The sequence below is a fragment of the Xyrauchen texanus genome, chromosome 10 (assembly GCF_025860055.1).
Source record: "Xyrauchen texanus isolate HMW12.3.18 chromosome 10, RBS_HiC_50CHRs, whole genome shotgun sequence".
Classification (NCBI taxonomy): Eukaryota; Metazoa; Chordata; class Actinopteri; order Cypriniformes; family Catostomidae; genus Xyrauchen; species Xyrauchen texanus.
In genome coordinates, this window is record NC_068285.1 from 13,256,668 (window position 1) to 13,276,937 (window position 20,270).

The 20,270-nt window shown below is 38.2% G+C and overlaps 1 protein-coding gene and 1 pseudogene across 1 annotated transcript in view; both read left to right on the forward strand.

The window, feature by feature from the left end:
- The window catches only part of LOC127650920 (zinc finger protein 449-like), a 451,526-nt gene that overhangs the window by 274,480 nt on the left and 156,776 nt on the right, over positions 1 to 20,270 (forward strand). The gene's annotated exons all lie outside the window — the stretch shown is intronic.
- LOC127650922 (WAS/WASL-interacting protein family member 2-like) lies at positions 1,751 to 18,395 on the forward strand (annotated as a pseudogene).

Genomic DNA, 20,270 nt, shown 5'->3' on the forward strand with positions numbered 1-20,270 from the left:
CACAAACACCCCACTGAACATCGTGTCAGTCTGAGATTACATAAAGAGACAGAAGCAATCGAGTCCGCCTAAATATATAGAAGAACTGTGATGAATTCTCCAAGAAGCTTGGAACATCCTATCTGCCAACAACCAAGAAAAACTGTGTACCTAGGAGAATTGGGGCTGTTTTAAAGGCAAAGGTGGTCACACCAAATACTGATTTAGCTTTTTTATGTTTACTGGACTTTGTATGACATTAAGTGATAAATGAAAACTATTTATGGCATTATTTTTGAAGACATACTCACTATGCAACATTTTTCACAAGTGCCTAAAACTTTTGCACAGTACTGTATATATATATATAAATGAGTGCAGACATTTATTTTGTTTAATTTTTTGGCCACATGGAGAGTTTTGTGTACGTCTGTATGTGCAGTTTTGTCCTGGCAGGTGTCTGTTATACCTTATCAATGAAGAACTCGCACATTTCATCATTTTACAGTGCTAGGGGATGCTAAAACTTTAGAAGAATCGTCGATACTGTATTTTATGACCCCAATATTAATTAATTGTTAATTTAACTAACTTTAATTAATTTTAAAAGTTAATTTGTCAGCAGGACCATGTAAAATGAAGTTGTGAAAGTGATTAAAATAATGTAAAACAATACATATGTACATTTTAACCTAAAATAGATAATACATTTCCATTTTAATAAATAGATTAAAAAAAGAAATGTGCGCAAAATGCCCAGATAGTACAATTTCAAAATAGTTTCAAGACAATAAGAAAATAATATAATAGAATATATTCAGACGTATTTTATGGTTCATTTTTCATACATCAAAGAGATAAGGCCCAGCGGAGCCGGGACTCCAATTCGGGACATTTGAATTAGTAGTAATTTGTATGAATATAGTACTAATTTCTCTTGTAAGAAACAAAGAAAAAAATATCCTGTGATGATAAACTTATATGTGAAATATTCATAAAAATGAAAAACAACCATATTACAGACCTAGGTCTCTAATGACCATATACACGATAGTTAAAGGGATAGTTCACCCAAAAATGAAATTTCTCTCCTCATTTACTCACCCCCATGCCATCCCAGATGTGTATGACTTTCTTTCTTTTGCAGAACATAAATGAAGATTTTTAGAAGAATATTTCAACTCTGTAGGTCCTTACAATGCAACTGAATAGGTGCCAAGATTTTTAAGCTCCAAAATCCAGATAAGGGCAACATAAAAGTAATCCAGACAACCATAGTAGTTCTTCTGAAGCAATATGATAGGTGTGAAGTAGATTCAATATTTAATTCCTTTTTCCTTCTCTTACACGTTCTCCTTCTTTTGTTTTTAAGTGATTCGCATTCTTCATGCATATCGCCCCTTACTGGGCAGGGAGAAGACTTTGTGATAAAAGGACTTAAATATTGATCTTTTTCTCATCCACACCTATCATATTGTGTCTGAACACATGGATTTAACCACTGGAGTCATATGGATTACTATCACGCTCCATTTATGTGGTTTTTGGAGCTTTAAAATATTAGCACTTGTTTGCATAGTTTGGACCTACATAGCTGAAATTTGAAAAAATAAAAAAATAAAAATAAATCTTAATTTGTGTCCAGCAGAAGAAAGAAAGTCATACACAACTGGGATATCATGAGGGTGAGTAAAAAAAGATGTGATAAGAATAATTGTATTATTTTTGTTATTTATTTATTTATTATTTTACGACGTCTGCGTAGAATGACGTAACTTCCGGGACGAACGGAGGAGCAAATCAAGACGATTGACGCGCGAGATATCATGTATGAGGATAACCTGGTTTGCGAAAACATCGGACTTTTCAGAGAAAAGTAGGCTCAAACATTGTCATTATCTTCGAATAAACCTTTTATGGCAAGTTAACTCGACCGATAGAATATTGTATTCCCAAACAATCGTCAAGTTAGCCATAAAACGTCTTGACGTGACGGATGCACCTGCCAAGCGCGAGGCCTTGCTAAGCTACAGCAATAATTGAGCAAATTCACGATCTTATAAAGGTCAAAATAAAAATTACATGCCTTTTTAAGTGTCCGTCTAACTCCAAACTTTGATGATTAGTTAACTAAATTAGATGTTAACTTTGTGGAATGTGTTGAATGGTGCATCCGGATAAAATGAGGCACTATGTTCCTTATTTATTGGAAGCTGCAGGCCGTCTTGTTTACATACCAGCTAGATACCACTGCCATCTAAAAAGTAATAAGATTCTGTAAGCTTCTTGCACTGTTAGAAAGAGATAATATATTATAAATATACAAATATTATGATTTTACTGTAGTAACAATGGCAAGTTTTGTGGGAACTGTTTTTGTTTGTTTGCTTTTTGGAAAGGAGCAGACGGGGGTTCAAGGAAATACTGATAAGAACTGGATAATGTGAAGTCATATCTAAATAGCTGACATTATCTGAGCTGTTTTGTAGCCATCTTTTTTTACCTGTTAAAGAAGAGGCTTTTCATTCATTGAGACGTCCCATGAATTAAAATCTGCCATTTGTTTAATGACACCCAATTTATGTATCGCGTATCTGACCCATACATTTATTTGTGAACTTATGTGTGCACCTGTCTCTTGTAAATGGTTGGGTTTATGCTTTTGTGTTTCATTAGGTAATTGTCTTCATGAAGTTTTAAGCGTGACACGAACTCAGCTGCGAAGACCGGACACAGATCCAGGATGCCCATTCCTCCCCCGCCCCCTCCACCCCCTGGGGGACCCCCTCCTCCCCCCACCTTAAAACAGGTGCGTATTCTAGTGCAGAACCTCATATGCTTTGAGGCAGTTTAACATCTATAAAATGCTCAATACAGCAAGTCAGCATAATCGTCTAAATCAGCAAGGTGTAAAAATCTCAACTTAAAAATACTGTCCAACAAGGTAAACAAGAACCTCTTTGCACAACTACGCGAGGATGACAAATATTTTGTATCTAACAGAGGTGCGCTGGCTGCCGCGTGGCCAAGTAAGGGCTTGTGAGATTCTTTTTGTTGGATCTTCTAGGAACCACTGCTCTAGTGTTTGTGTCCGTAGGGTTATTGTTACAACAGTGTAACGGCCTAGACTCACCAAGGGCGTCCTGATACAGCAATGCAAATCCATGCAAATGTTTTACTTATAAATATAAAGTTACACTGAGCGCAATGCTAATTTTCACCAAGCTCTGTTTAAACTTTGCAGGCTTGATGCTTTGTCACATGCTTTAATGCAAAATACAACACATTGTTTAAATGTAATGGATATGTTGGTACTCTTGGATTGGATGGATGAAGAAAAAATTTCTGATTGTTTGATTTAGAAATATATTGCGGCATAATACAATATAATAATAAAAACAGTATTGTACTGTTGCGCCTAAGGTTTAAGCTCCTTCTGCATCTGTTTAGTGCCTGCACAGAAATATTTTACAAAACAGAAATTAAAGTAGTTATTATTTAAAGTGCCCTGAAGGATGCATTTGCTGAACTACTTGGTATAATGGCACTTTTCCACTGCACGTTACGGTCGACTCACCTCAACTCTACTCGCTTTACTTTTCTGAGCTTGCATTTCCACTGCAGCTTAGTGCCACCTCAACGTGAGTGTGATTATAGGCTGATTGTCATAGTTGCGCCGCCTCTACTGCCGTGACATCATCTTAAACATGACACAAACTGACCAAAACAATAGCACAACCGCTAGCTGTTAGCTACTAGCTCATTGTGCTGCATAAAGCAGTTGTTGCATGGTGATTTTACACAAGTGTAACAGTTAAATTGGCCTCGTTGTTTTAGAAGCTTCCAGTAGCTGGTCAACAAAATAAAGTGAAGTTTTAAAGCAGAGTATAGAGTTAATGTAACAAAACGTACCATCCTCCATCGTGGATCAACGCCAGTCCAGGGCACTCTCCCTCCCATTGCTCACCGTTTAGATAGCGTCCATTTGGTCGAACCGCTTCCACTTTTCCTTGATGGTTCTGTTGTCACTTTTAATTTTTTTGTAACTTTTCCCTACACTGTTGGTAGGTCCGGTGGTAGCCCTGGATACACTTCCTGAGAGACTTTTTTGTTTCACTCATCGCTAACGAGTGGACCGTCTACACCTCGTTTATTGACCATGGCGTGGTTTTGTGCACAGCCATTTCTTTTTTCACAATTCGAAAGTCGTGTGAACAAATGATACTGTTATCGCTGTTACTAACTTTAAATCTAGCAGGTTGATGTCACGTGTCTGAAATCCATTGACGCTGGTAGTGACGATTCTCCCTGACCAATCAGTGATCTGCAGGATTTTGACGTCACATTTAGTATCGGATCTGCTAGCTTGGAACCTCAACCGAGGTGCTACTAAAAAAAGTACCAGGTACTATACACTGTGGAAAACCCCAAAAAACCGAGCAGAGTTGAGTCGAGTTGTACCGTGCAGTGGAAAAGCCCCACAATAAGATTCACAAGCAATTTCTCTTGGTGGAGGTACAGACCCAAGTAACAAATGGAAACAACAAAATGCATAGAGTAAAAACTTTGAAGGGTCTGAAGCATTTCAGGAGGATCATGATATTTGTTATAATGATCGACCGTTATGGGGTTTTTAATGGCTGATATCCAGAGAGCAGGGTGGCCAATAAAATGCCGATATATCACACAGTTTAATATAGTAAATAATAAACATAAAATTGCTAAATACACTCTTATTTAGCACTATATTTACTCAATTTCACACTAAACTTGAACTTAAACTTAAACTGTAGTTTAAATAATAGATTAATAGAAGTTTCTTCTGATTTCTGTTTAGTCATCAAATTTGAGTAATTTGCACATGAAGAAATTGTTAATATATTAGGAAGAAGGACAAAACAGCACACACAGTAGTCCATCAACCATGAATGGCATGTGCACATTAACAATCGCATTTTGTCAAAAAAATAATGAATCAAACCAATTGCACACCAATTATCATTAGGAAAAAAAAAGTTAAAAGTTACAGGGAACTGTTGAGGATATGAGCACTCCACAGGATGCTGGATCTACTCAAGTCGTTGGTTTAATACATCGGTTTATACGAGATATGTGCATATTTACAGATGGCATGTGATGTTAGATTTATTGATATTTGTCTTTTTATCAATGGACAAGACAGTTAAAGTTGCAGGGAACTGTTGAGAAGAGAGAGGGAGAATGAAACAGGCGAGCACTTTCACATAATGAGCTCAAATGTGTCTGGCACTGCTCATATATGTGGAACGTTTAAATGCACACTGGACTATTCTTGTAGTTACATGATGGCATGTAACAACAAAACTAACTGTGACTGGTCGTTTACATGTCTCAGTCTCTTCACATGTAAGCAGGCGATTCTCAGTGCCCTCAAGAAACAAATTGGCCAAATGGAAAACTTTTATCGGCCTCAGCGATATACCTGTCAACCACTAATTTGTTGTTATTAAATCATCTTTCTTGTTAAAATATGCCAGTGTTCATTATGTGGCTGTGGATTTTTTTTCCTCAGGCAAACACTACCCCTCCCAAGCTGACCCGGGATGAAGCAAAGGGCAGAGGGGCGTTGCTCTCTGATATCTGTAAAGGGGCCAAGTTGAAGAACGTCGGTGTTGTCAATGATAGAAGTGCACCAATGATTGAGAGTAAGTGTCCGTAAAATAGACTTGAGAACAGTCTTGCCTTGAGAGGTGAATGTATTGATAGGCTCACCCCCTTTTCAATGCTTAGTTTACGTGCTTTAATAAGCAAACAGTCTAACATGTAAATAATATTTATAAACATGCCAATCAGAATGAATCATGAATGCTTTTGTGGTACCTCAGAGCCGAAAGTAAGCAGTGGATGCGTATCCAGCAGTGCAGGAAGTTCTGCACCAGTGCAGCCAGTGGGAGGGCTGTTTCAGGGTGGTGTCCCAAAATTGCGACCTGTTGGAGGTGTGTTGATTGTTTTTAAAATGTGTATTTTTGGTCTATTTAATGTTGCATGATTTTGAGTAATTTATTCTCTAATAAATTGTTTGAAAAGTTCAGGACTTGAATAAATGTTGAGGCATTTAGCTTCACGCTACTGTAAATGTTCGCAAAAATGAGAGATTCAGCCATGTATCAGCCAAACATTTATATTGGCCTATAAAAGCAATTATCTGCACTATTGGCAGAGTGCTTAAAAATAGTCAATCAGGACTGATTGTTTCTTGTCAAAGAAAATGTCTCTTCTGTGGAATTACTTTTAATTAGATTACAATGACAGCAAAGTTGCTGGGGGGGTTCCCCTTTTTGGAATGCCCAATTCCCAATGTGCTTTTAAGTCAACCTGCGCATCTTATCATGTGGCTTGTTGATCACACACTCAACTCACCACGCGCCCCGCCGAGAACGAACCACTTTATAGCGACCATGAGGAGGTTACTCCATGTGACTCTACCCTCCCTAGCAACCGGGCCAATTTGGTTGCTTAGGAGACCTAGCTGGAGTCGAAGTTGCAATTTTTAAGCTTTGCACTGCTGATATTTCACGAGGTGGAACTAGCATTAAGTAAGGGATAATGTACAGTCAGCCATTTGTAATAGCAAAAATAAACCCAGACAGGGTGATGATGATCTTGTATCACCCTGAAAGGGTTTATTTTGGGATTACAGCTGGTTGACTGTAAATTATCCCTCTTATAAGACAGCTACTAACCAAATAAATAAATACATGAACATACAATATTTATTTGCGAATTGTAATCGAAGAAAGTAATCGCTGAACAGCTAATTTCCACCTCTGGTTTGCGTCGGTGTTATGTTGTTGTTTATTTAGTAAATAATGTCTGACTGCTCATAATCAAGTTTATTACAAGATTACTTGCCAAATACATCAATAAAAATGAACAAGAAACATTGATTTGAGTTGCAATCATTTTATTAACTTGTAGTGATTGCACAGTGATCCGAGAAGTACCGGTAGTAAAGGTGGCTCGCAATACCCAGATGAGTGGTCTGATATATGGATGTGCGGTATAGAAATATCAGAGTGCTAGATGGCGCAATTGACCTCAGAATTGAGTATTGTAGAGCAATGTTTACCAAACTTTTTTCAGTCACGGCACACTTTGAGAATTTACTAAATCTTGTGGCACCCCAAGATTTGCGGTAGTAAAACTCATAATACTAAAAAAAACATACAAATTTTAACAACAGTCTCATCTAAATCTCCCAGGGGACTACTACTTGGGTCAATTCTCACCTCTAGTTTTATTCAGATGGAATGATCCTTCTATTCAGTAATTTGTTTTCCAGCAAGATATGCAATCATGTGTTCACTTAGATGTATATTGTTTTTCTTGGCCTAAACTTAAACAAATACTTTTAAGGTAGTTAAAAGGATAGTTCTCCCAAAAATGAAAATTGCTCGACCATCTGTTGTTCCAAGCCCATAGAAATTTCTCTGTGGAGCACAAAATGAGATGTTACGCTGAATGTTAGTCCTTGTAATGTTAGAAAAGTAATTAATTATCAGTGATTATAAACAAGCAACACCACAAAACTAACAGTATTGGCAGATATTGTTCTAAATAATCATACATTGGCATCGGCAGTTCGGCACACACGTTTTGTATCAATGCTTCTTTACCAAAAATGTGTATCTGTTTATTCTGCAGTGATCTTTGCCTTAAAATTTCAGACTGTTAGTAAATGATTCTGCCAAATGTGCTCAAAGTATTACATTTCTAATATATTCTCTGTTTTGTTAACAGTTTAAATGCCACACTATAAATTAATGACATAAAAATGTATTTCAGTTGATCACTGTTAAAATATTTCTGCTATCCCATCTTAATATGTAGAACCAACTATAAGCCATTCATAAATTGATTTTCCTGAAGCGTTGCTGTTTTTGAGCATTCTCAGCTAAAATTTGCAACATTGGCTGAGTTTAAGGCAGGACCATCTGTTTTCATCTTACAAAATGATAGAAGTGTTTGGGGAAACCTGTTTGAAACACTAGTGTGCAGAAACTAAACACCTCGGCTTTAATTATTGTTAATTCCCCAGTTGAACTGTATGTTGCAGATGGTTCCGTCAGCAGGTCTGCACTTCATCCGCCTGGCACTCGTTCTGCTGCTCCTCGCCCACCTGGTGCCCATGACGATACTGACAGTCCCTCTCAGCAAAACTCTCCTCCAGAGTCCAGTCGTCCCCAGAGACCATCCCTGCCCGATCTCTCCCGGTCCCCCGGTGGAGGCAGCAGCCCCTCTACAGCTATGAAGCACAGCTCTTCTGCCCCCCCTCTTCCACCCCCCATGTCTCGAAGGGGAAATGCTCCGCTGGCACCAACGCAGAAGGCTGCGGTGGCCTCGTACAACCGAGAAAAACCCCTTCCGCCAACTCCAGGGCAGAGAGGACCCTCGCCAGCACCTGAGCGTGAAAAAGCACCTCCTCCGCCAGTGAAACCCCCTCCATCTCCTTTGAGCAGCCGCACCTCTTCGTCGTCCTCTTCCTCCCTGGCCCCGCCTCCACCTCCTTACCGTCAGCAGTCCGGGGTCTCAAATGGCCCCTCCAGTCCTGTGAACGAGGTGGCCCCTGAGCTGCCCCAGAGGCACAACTCACTCAGTAAGAAGCCTTCAGTGGGTGGACACACCCCAACACGTGGGCATGCCCCTCCTCCCCCACCATCACCCACCCCACAAGCTGGCAGACCCCCGCCTCCAGCACGAGAGCCTCCGGGACGGGGAGCAGGTGAGGTCTATTGTCTTTAGGTACTGGTGGTCTTAAATATATAAAAGTCAATTGTTTAACAGTCACATTATCTTTTAATGTGATTTTTATTTATTTATTTTTTTTTTCAGTGGATAATTTTAAGGTAATTTTATAAAGGTAGAGTTTTACCTAACAGCTTTAATTGTTTCATCCAGTTTAACCAAAGTTGAGCAAATGTGGTGCATCCTTTAAGGTGTGAACGAAACTAGCACGGCGAAACAAGCGTCCAACAAGGTGTTGGACGCTGATGCAATTGTCCCACGTAATGAATGCAAAACTTGCAGTAATGATTAAAATTGTGCACAGTACCCACAATCCCACACTTTACAATCTGGCTTAAATGTTATTTTATATAGAACATTTTAAAGACAAGTGTGTCTTCGTCAAGTTCTCAAAGTTTTGCTCAACCTTTTTCCCTAACATATAGAGCATTACATGCTTTGCATTTGTGGTGTCCTGCAGACAGGTTTTGCCAAAATGCCTGTACTAGAATCACAATCAATGCTAGGTATAAGCCTTTAATTAGAAATGCAGTTCCATTTAATTAATATGATCTATTTAATCAAACCATAATTTCAGCCCACTTTTATACTCGTAATATTTTTGCATTACTTTATATATGTTTTATGTTTTAAATGTGATTCCTTTGTACACCAGCTCCTCCAGTTCCTGGACAGCCATCTCGAAATGGCCGGGATGCTCTGCCACCGCCACCTCCTTACCGAGGTAGCACCTCAGATGTTCCCAGCCGAGGCAAGCCCCTCCTCCCCCCTCCCGTACACCAGCCGGACCCCCACCCCCTCCCCCGCCTATCCGCAATGGACACACTTCCATTCCTCGTTCCTTTGTAGGTGAGTCCTTCAAGCTCACTCTCGCCTCCACTTGCAGTCTCACCTGCCTTCAAGATCCTAACTTAATTTAGAGATGTTTAATGTTTCTCAAATATTTTCTCCAAACAAAAAAGATCAGAGATTAATTTACAGAGGCTTCATCCTTATCTTACTGCAGTGTCATATTATGATAGATACCTCAAAATTACTGCTCTAATTAATTAACCATAAAGGTTAGGATTAATGTTGTGTAATCTGGTTTGATAAATCAAAGTATTGAACATCAAATGATTCGACTTAATGGCTTTAAGACAATCTGGTGGTATTCAGGCATATTTATGGAAATATAGCATGAATAATTAAGAGATCAGACAAGCTTATTACTTATCCTGGTCTAAGCAGAATCAATTTGTTAGCTGAAATCATATGTACATTTGTCACTGTTCTGAGCTTGAAAGGTCCTTGAACATCCCTGAGAAGTTCTTATCTTTCCTATGCCTCTTCCAGTAGATGATTTCGAGTCCAAGTACTCTTTTCATCCTCTGGACGACTTTCCTCCTCCAGAAGAGTATAGACACTTCACTAAGATATACCCAAGCAAAGCCAACAGAGGTAAGTCCTACAAAAGTTGGACCTACAGGATTCCATACTCTTAGAAAACCTGGAAATATCAGGGAATTTTAAATTTTCAGCTAGACATCACTTTGACTCTTGTGTAGAGTAAAACTTGCTCCCAAACCATAGTGATGTTCAATTTGTGAGCGAATCATCCTTTTGATTCTGTTCTTTTCAATGAATCAGGCCAGTCAGTTAACATATAATCTAAATGATTCATTAACAAATCATTCTGAAGCTATTTCTTTTTTAAGGGGTCATGATATTTTAATGTGTTCCATAAGTTTCACTTATAATATTAGTAAAGTTTTTTTGCACACAAAAACAGTCATATATTTGAAAAACATGACCACCCTCATTCTCACCCTCTGTCAGAAGCGCTCTGTTTTGGTGCTGCTTCTCAAAGATTTGACAGTAAACGCCCACTGTTACTGTATGATGGGCTTTCTGCTCTTGACTGACCTGCTCTCTCCTTGTCATCTCACTGCTCAGCACTACTGGGTGGGGCTATGGAAGTGATAAGGTAAAGTAGGCGTTGATGTTTTGTTATGGAACCGGACAGATCCAAATGTACAGTGGCAAGACAAAGTACATGAACACTTTAGAATTACCTGCATTTATGTACAATGTTGTCTTAAAATGTTGTCTTCATCTAAGTTACAGTAATGTAACAGTCTGTTTCAACTAATGACACAAATTATTGTATTGTTGTTGTACAGATTGTTTACATCATTCACTGTGTAGGTTGGAAAAAGTATGTGAACCTCTTGGCTAATGATGTCAACTAAATCTAATTAGTGTCAGGAGTTTGCAAACCTGTCATCCAATTAAATAAACTGTATTGCAGGTGTGGATTAGAGCTACTTATAAAAAGCCTTCAACAGATGAGTTATTAGTAGGCTTCTTTCCCTAGAAGTGGCCGTCCAGACAAGATGACTGAATGTGCACACCACAAAATGCTCGTGACCTTTAAAGACTTGAAGGGAATCATTGGAACTGGTTAACATCTCTGTTCATTAGTCTACTATACAGAAAACATTAAACAAGCATGGTGTCCATGGCAGGACACCACAAAGGAAGCCACTGCTTTCCAACTATGGTTTGCTAAAAACCATCTTGACACTAGGGTTGCAGCGGTATACCGGTTTCACGATATACCACGGTTTGAAAATGGACGGTTATCATACATGTACATTTGCTTATCTACGGTATTGAGAAAAAAATGCAACCGGACGGAGAATCTCACATGCGCGTGCGCATCTCCTTTCCTCCTTGTTTCCCTGTCAGACTCGTCAACTTGTGACACACACACAAACATGCAGCGGAGAAAATGTCTGAGAGAAGTGAGGCGGTCTGACATGAGTGTGTGTGTGAGTTAAATCAGTGTTTCTCAACTGGTCTAGTTGGACTGTGTCGCTCGCTGACAGCAGGGAAAGAACAATGCCATGGTTGTCCCATTGAAGTTATTTTGGTGGCCGCCCAAGTGATAGACTATTTAGGACTGTCGAGGCAGATTTAATGATAATCTCGCAAACAGCTAAAGCAGTCATGGGCAATTTACGGTCCGGATCAGGCCCTCCACATGTGGAATTTTTTCATTGGATATTTCAATTAATTTTCATTGGGACGTCACGCTTATCCACAGGCGTTTAACATGCTCAGGGTTGCCAGATAAGAGTCGCAAAACCTCCAGTTTGAGATTTATACTTGCGCAAATTGGAAATATTCCATCTAATGTTATTCTTATTTTGTGCAATCTGGCAACCATGCACTCGAGTGCACTTTTTCTTTCTCTCACTTTCCCCTTTGAACAAACTTGGCGATCTGTAGTGCAATATTCTACTTAAGGAAAAGTGTTATACGGCTACTCTGTGTCCATTCGTGAGGCTGCTTGTGATGTTTGGTGCTACTTTGCAGGTAAACCTTCTCAGTGATTAAATTAAGAAGATGTTATAGAAGTAGATCTCGGCATCATTGACATGCTAGCAAAAGCAAGCCAGAGATGAATATGTATATTTATTTTTTATTTGTGCAATTTAGAAACGTTGAAGTCCCTTCACACCTGTATGTTAATCTAACTCTTGCAGTAATCAGTCATGCAGCCTGTGTTATTCAGTTGTGTGCTGAAACCATCGAGGAGACCCGCATCATGACCCTTTTAGCATGTTAACGTGTAATGTTTTAGAAAAAAGTAAACTCGCCCGCTTTGCGACAAACATTAAAAGTTCTATAAATGTCATTCTTTTTTTTTATTAAAACAGACCCCTGATGTAGAAAGTGTTAAATTGAATAATAAATTAACAGGGAAGTAGAGATGGTAAAATAAATGTATAAGCTTAGCCTATTCAGTTTTTCAGTTTTTTAATGCCTGATAGAAAAGTATCTATCTTTGTAGAGCAATATAATACTTTAGACAATTGCTGAATAGTCCCATTAATCACAGATACACTTCAGAAAATTGAGTACACAAATATTTCTGGCCTTAAAAGATACAAAAACCAAATCAATGCAGAACATTATATCACAAAAGTAATACAATGTGGCCCCCCCATGCACTACTTACAGCCCGATGTGGCCCCTTTACAAAAATAGTTAAAAATATTAATAATTATACACATCACCTTTACAAATTTGTTTCAGGATTTTACATGAGTTATATTTTGACAACATGTTATAGTTTCATATGAAATAATCTTAATGTAGAATCTATTAGATTTCATTTTATATCAACAGTGGCAGTTTTAGTTAAAGTTTTAAGATGTGTTTCAGCTAATATTTATTTTTCATAAATACATTAATTTATTATTACTATTATTATTACTATTATTTAAGACTAGCACACTGACCTAACCGTGGTAATGAGGAGCCTTTCCTTCTGTGTAATATGTGTATAAATATGTAATATTAGGTAACAAACAGGATAATAATGGGCTCATATAAGTAAATATGCTCTTCAATTTTTAAAAGGGGGAGAGACAACTTTCTGTAGATTTTGTTGTTGACATCAACAACAAAAATGTCACTTGAACATAAAAGGAAATGCGACCCAAGATGCATTATATAAAGGTTATTTTTAATCTATGGCAGGTCGACACTTGATGTCCAATGTAAAATCTGTCCTGAAGCAAAACCGGTTGAGAACCACTGAGTTAAAGGTACAGACAGGAGCAGTCTGGCTGTGTTGTCGCACATCTACAGTATATGTTAACTGTTAATAATCATAGGACATTACTTCAAAAGCTCACACAGCTGATGTTATTTTTCATTTAGTAGTTGAAATAGGGAAAATGTTTTGTGGACTGATAGAACTAAGGTTGAATTGTTTGGGAAGTACATGCAGCACTACGTATGGCATAAGATGAAAACATCATCCCAGCGGTGAAGAACGGTGCAGGGAGCATCATGATTTGTGGCTGCTTTGGGGCATGGACCGCTTGTCATCATCGGGTAAAAATTAATTGCAGAGTTTATCAAGATATCCTAAAGGATAATTGCAGAATGGTCTCAAGAGATCCGTTCACACTAGACATCCTAAGAATATGGCTGAACTGAAGCAATTCTGTAAGTATGAATGGTTCAAAATTCCTTCTGAACGTTGTGCAGATCTAAACTTCAGCCACCGGAAATGCTTGGGTTATTGCTGCCAAAGGTGGATCAACCAGTTATTAAATCCAAGGATTCAATTACTTTTTCCACAGCATATAATTTACTCTCCCTCATGCCATTCTAGATGTTTCTTCTACAGATCACAGATTATGATTTTTAGAAGAATAGTTCAGCTCTGTAGATCCATACAATGCAAGTGAATGGGTGCCAATATTTTGACGCTCCAAAAAAACACATAATGGCATCATAAACGTAATACATACAACTCCAGTTTTAATCCATATCTTCAATATTTATTTGCCTTTTTTGCTAGAAATTCTTCTCCCTGCACAGTAGGGGGTGATATGCATGAAGAATATGAATCACCAAAAACTGAAGAAGAAGAATGTGAAAGCTAAAGTGGAGATTTAATGAGCAGAAAGGGGAATTTATAGTAAAAAAGGACTTAAATATTGATCTGTTTCTCACTCACACCTATCATACCGCTTCTGCAAACATTGATTTAACCACTGGAGTTGTATTGATTACTTTTATGCTGACCTGTGATTTTTGAATCTTCAAAAATTTGGCACCGACCCACTTGCATTTTATTGACCAAATGTAATTGAAGATAAATTGAGAAGTTCTTCTAAAATCTTGAGTTCAGCAGATGAAAGAAAGACACATCTGGGATGGCATAAGGGTGAGTAAATGATGAGACAATTTTCATTTTTGGGTGAACTATTTCTGAGTACATTGTGTTTGTCTGACTTTAATAAAGATGAGATCGCATTTTATGACCAATTAATGCAGAAAACTAGCTCATTCCAATGGGTTCACATACTTTTTCTTGTCACTGTATACCACAGTTATATCACAATGTGTAGGAAGGAGAGAGCAAGTCGTTTCGGCAGCTTTGTCTCAAAAGTTTTGAGTTCTGAAACTTACAGTATGCTTTTATAGCACAATGAACACTTAAATGTTAAAAGATCAAGGAAAATGTGATTCCTCATGTCTTAACACATTTAATTATAATCCAGCAATTTCAAATGAGTTGAAAGTTCATGGAAAAGTAATAGAAATTTGTAAAAAATTTGGATTTTGCTGTTTGGTTCAAAACAAAATAAAGTTTGAGATTTGAGTCTTCAACAAATACATTTAATTAATCCTACTGCTGCCCTATATTAATAGTTATGGCTATTAAGTGACTCTTTTTTTCCATCACTGTTTTTCTATCAATTGAATCTGGTTACTGAGCAAAGGTTACCTGTACTGTTCGTTTTAAATATTCAAATTTGGGGGGGTTTCATGGGTAGCTCAGCGAGTATTGATGCTGACTACCACCCCTGGAGTCGTGAGTTCGAATCCACGCATGCTGAGTGACTCCAGCCAGGTCTCCTAAGCAACCAAATTGGCCCGGTTGCTAGGGAGGGTAGAGTCACATGGGGTAACCTCCTCGTGGTCACGTTTAGTGGTTCTCACTCTCAATGGGGTGCATGCTAAGTTGTGCGTGGATCGCGGAGAGTAGCATGAGTCTCCACATGCTGTGAGTCTCCATGGTGTCATGCACAATGAGCCACATGATAAGATGTGCAGATTGACTGTCTCAAAAGCGGAGGCAACTGAGACTTGTCCTCCGCCACCTGGACTGAGGTGAGTAACCGCACCACCACGAGGACCTACTAAGTAGTGGGAATTGGGCACTCCAAACTGTGAGAAAAGGGGGATGAACAAATAAATAAATATTCAATTTCAGTAGGTTTGCTGAATCCTTCAGTCCTTTTCATACTGTCTAAAAGGAAGAAAACAGTGATATTAGATGCCATGGTTTGATGTGACAAGTTAAAACTGATCTTGGACTGACACCTGTCTCTGTTTGTTTAGCAGTAATGAGAGGAGCTCCTCCTTTACCACCTGTGGGGAGGTAAACACTGTGACCAGTCGCTAATGCTGCATCAGCAACGAGGGTTCTTCATGCTGACCCATACGTTCATAAGCAGACAATTTCACGTGCACAACTAAACTCACAAAACCTGCACTTTATTAACAGCCATTCCCCATTGGATAACATTCCTTCACATATCAAACGCATCTCTCTCATTGGACCGAGAAGTGCGAGACTTACGGGAAATGTTGCATTCCACCACCAATAATCACCAATAACTTTCTCCTAGGTACCATTGCACATTAGATTTTACATGCATTAAGAGCTAGCAGAGCATAAAGTCCAAACCTGGATGTAGATAGCTCATAGCAGTTGAGAGGGAAACGGAAAAGCAGGTCCCAGTAAAATGTCTTGTCTACCACGTCAGGCAACATATTAAAGGAATGGTTCACCTGAAAATGGAAATTCTGTCATTATTTATTCACCCTTATGCACCTGTATGACTTTCTTTCCTCCGTGGAATACGTTGGGCAGATTGCTAGGGACTGACAGCCACAGTCACCGATCAGTTTCATTGCATCATTTGTTCATACATTGAAATTAAATGTTGACTGAGGCGATCAATCTGGTTTTGCACAGAAGAAAAGAACAAAGAGTCAAAACGGGTTCGGAACATAATGAGGGTGACCGAATGATGACAGTATTTACATTTTTTGGTATAATAGCTCCTTAAATGTTCGTTCGTCAATACACTACCCCATGTTATGCACTGTGAATATTGTTTGACACTCCGAGCGGAAGGCGTCTGAGTGTAAACTGAACTGTAAAAACTAACTGCTTTAGATGACGTACCCCTTTTTCAGGGAACAGCCATTAACTTTAAGTTCTCTCAGGGGGGTTGTTGGACTTCATTGCCCTCTCCAAAGGCAGAGAACATTAAGATTTGCAAACAAGAGTTATGACAGGTCCAAAAGTGCCAAGAGAACACTTCCATTTCCCAAACAGCATGTCTCGAGTGCTTCAGTCACAATGGACTATTGTGTGTTACAAAGATAGACCATGAGTCAAGCAGGTTTGAAGAATTTAGTCACTACTCCTCTCGCACTTTGTTCTGTAACCCTATCTGCAATGTGAATGCTGGCTTTTGTGATCGTTCCTTATAATATTTCCCTGTTACACTTCTGGTTGGAAAAGCTTCATCCTTTAAATAATGTTTTAATTTCTTGACCTGGTTGTAAGCAAAACTTCTTTACGTTTGTGACCTTGTTGAGAGCAAACCTTGTCCATGTGCTGCCTAGGGACTGGTTTTGTAAGGCAGTAGGTCATACAAGACTGCCTTTGTATCCTGAGGGAGAGTTACTGGACTTAAAACAACCGTTACTGAATATCAACACTAATGCTTAATCGATTCTTGTAACTTTTCAAAATAATTTGTCAAGTTCAGTGCATGCTGCTGTTTGGAACCGACCTCCGATGAAGAAGTTGGGCATATTTGCATGTAAAGTTGCACACTGCTTTCTATATGGCATTTTTTCCGTTTTTTGTTTCCGTTTTTTTTTTTATTATTCATAATGCATCTGCTTTTCAGATGACTAGACCGTAACAAAGGGTTCTGGAATTGTTGTTTTATTCTATGTTGTATTGTTGCAGAAATATGGTAACTGTACCAGTCATTTCAAACCCTAAACACACCGTTATCATTGTTTTTCGAGATAGTTCACCTATAAAGTAACGATCTGTCATTGACTCACCCTCATGTCATTCTAAGTGTGTTTGACTTTCTATGTTGGAACACAAAAGGAGATGTTTGACAGAGTGTAGGGACTGACAGTGTTAGTCACCATTCATTTTCACCATATGGCACAAAGATGCCTTTTAAAGTGAATGGCGATTGAGTCCGTCGGTCCCTAACTTTCTACTTTTTGTGTGAGTAAGTGATATACGAATTGTCATTTTTGGGAGAACTATCACTTTAACTCATTAGAGTTTGCCTAGCCAAAAATATACCGATTAAAAACGAAATAAATTTGCTAGATCTTGCGGTTTACAAATTCCATAGTGATTCATTCTCCATCTGAACTCGAGAGATGGACTACCAAATTTGACCATGCTTTTTGAAAGTGTCAATGAGTCTGTCATCAGCTCTAATATAACTCTAGCTGAGATGGAAAATGATGAAACATTTCAGTCCTCCAGAAATCTTACTTTCTCATTAATGGACAATAGATGAGATGCAACACTGCGGAAACATTTCCCTCATTGTCCCTTTTAACTTCTCCATTCTTATGCCTTATATTTACTGATTAACTTCTCAGTACAGGGTTTGTAAGAAAATAAACAAATGAAAAGTTGTGTATTTACAGTAAATAGCAAGATATGGTAGTGATATTAGGTATTGATCTATTTTTAAGTTGTAAAAAGCTTGAAATATAGTAAATCATTTCATGCAAACATGAATAATTTAGGCTTCAATGGAAGTCACTGACTAGTCATCACTTGATGGTGTGTATGTCCTCATACCCCAATACGGTTGAGGAAAGTTTTCTTAGTTTATGCTTGTCCTTAATCGCCTACTGTACGGCAGCAGGGGTCAATGTACACGTCATAACTTGCTCACATTGAGAGAGAGGTTCTTGTCATTGCCACCATTTCATGCTTAACTGAAGCCTGTCAACACTTGTCGGTCTGTTGATCGACCAGTTGAAATAAAGCTGAGAAAAATGACCTCAATGGGTGCTGCTCTTTTGTATAAAGTTGAACGCAATAGGCTGTTTGCTCGTGTTGGTTGATGCGATCACAATTCAATTTCAATTCAATGGACTTTATTGGCATGAAAGTTTCAAAAACAATGTTGCCTAAGCATCATATAAAATAAAACAAAATACATTTTGTCCAATAACTTGGAAAGTATATCATATAATTATTAGTAATATATAAATAACAATAATATATACATTTCTATTATTATTTATTTCCCCATATCACATTTTGTGTGTGTTTTTGTTTGTCCAGATCTTTCACTGTCCTTCAGGTTGTGGTATGTTGATACATAATGGGCAGCAACATGTGCATCTCTCTCTCTCTCTCTCTCTCTCTCTCTCTCTCTCTCTCTGCATACTGTATGTATGTCTCTCTCTCTGCATACTGTATGTATGTCTCTCTCTCTCTGCGTACTGTATGTATGTCTCTCTCTCGCTGCGTACTGTATGTATGTCTCTCTCTCTGCGTACTGTATGTATGTCTCTCTCTCTCTGCGTACTGTATGTATGTCTCTCTCTCTGTCTCTGCGTACTGTATGTATGTCTCTCTCTTTCACACACACACACACACGTTGTGTTTCCATGTTTTATGGGGACTCTCCATAGACATAATAGTTTTTATACTGTACAAAATAAATTCTATCCCCAAAACCTAAACCTAACCCTCGCAGAAAACATTCTGCATTTTTACATTTTCAAAAAACATAATTTAATATGATTTATAAGCTGTTTTCCTCATGGGCATCGACAAAATGTCCCCACAAGGTCAAAAATGTCAAGTTTTACTATCCTTATCGGGACATTTGGTCCCCACAAAGTGATAAATACACGCTCACACACACACACACACACACACACACACACACACACTCTCACACACACACACACACTCTCTCTCACACACACGCGCACACACACACACACACGGCGCAGAGAGCGCTGGAGTCCAGTAAATTTACTATGCAAATGTGTGTGATTGTAGACTCATCTATTCGGGATTGCTGTCGAAACTTAATGTCCATACGCATATGGCAAGCCGAATTCAATTATATTAATTCACAGGACATGGACCGTTGATATCAACAATAAACATTTCTCTAGTTAGAAGTCTAATTCTTGTTTTCAATAATGTCATTTCTACTAGTGGAAATGCCCATTTTTGAAACCAGATTATGTCCATTTTAATTTCTGATATCTGTAATGAAATTGTTACTAGTAAGAAATTATTTTTAGATATCATTAAATGCACGCCAAATTATTGATATCTGAAATCCCATTTATAACATGTTGAAATGCTTTTACAGAAATCAAGAATTACAATTTTACCTTGTGAAAATACATTTCTTGATATCAGGAATTTATATATTTTTTATATTTTTATATTCACACACACACACACACACACACACACACACACACCTATTTGTGAATTAAAGTTAGTAAATAGGGTCTTGGCTAGCGAGGTTCTCATTGCCGTTAATTATTTGAATCCTCCGACTTGCCATAGATCCCTCAAACGCAGAGGAGGAGTGTACATGATTAAATTAATGGGCTAATTAAGTAATGTGAGGCGCTAAAATAACACGCGTTAACTTAACGGCATATGGTGTTTATGTAACGCCTAACGCCGTTTATTTAATGCATTATTGCAATTAGAAAACAGCGTTTCAAAGCTTAATACGGCGATACAAAACACGTGAATTTTGACACATGGCTTTCCATACAGATTGATATTATTGTGTGTAATCGCATAAAGCATAAAGTGTAGCTATAAATGTTTAAATGGTATTAGGTGTAATTTCGCGTTTGTCCTGCATAAGTATGTGTGCTTGCGA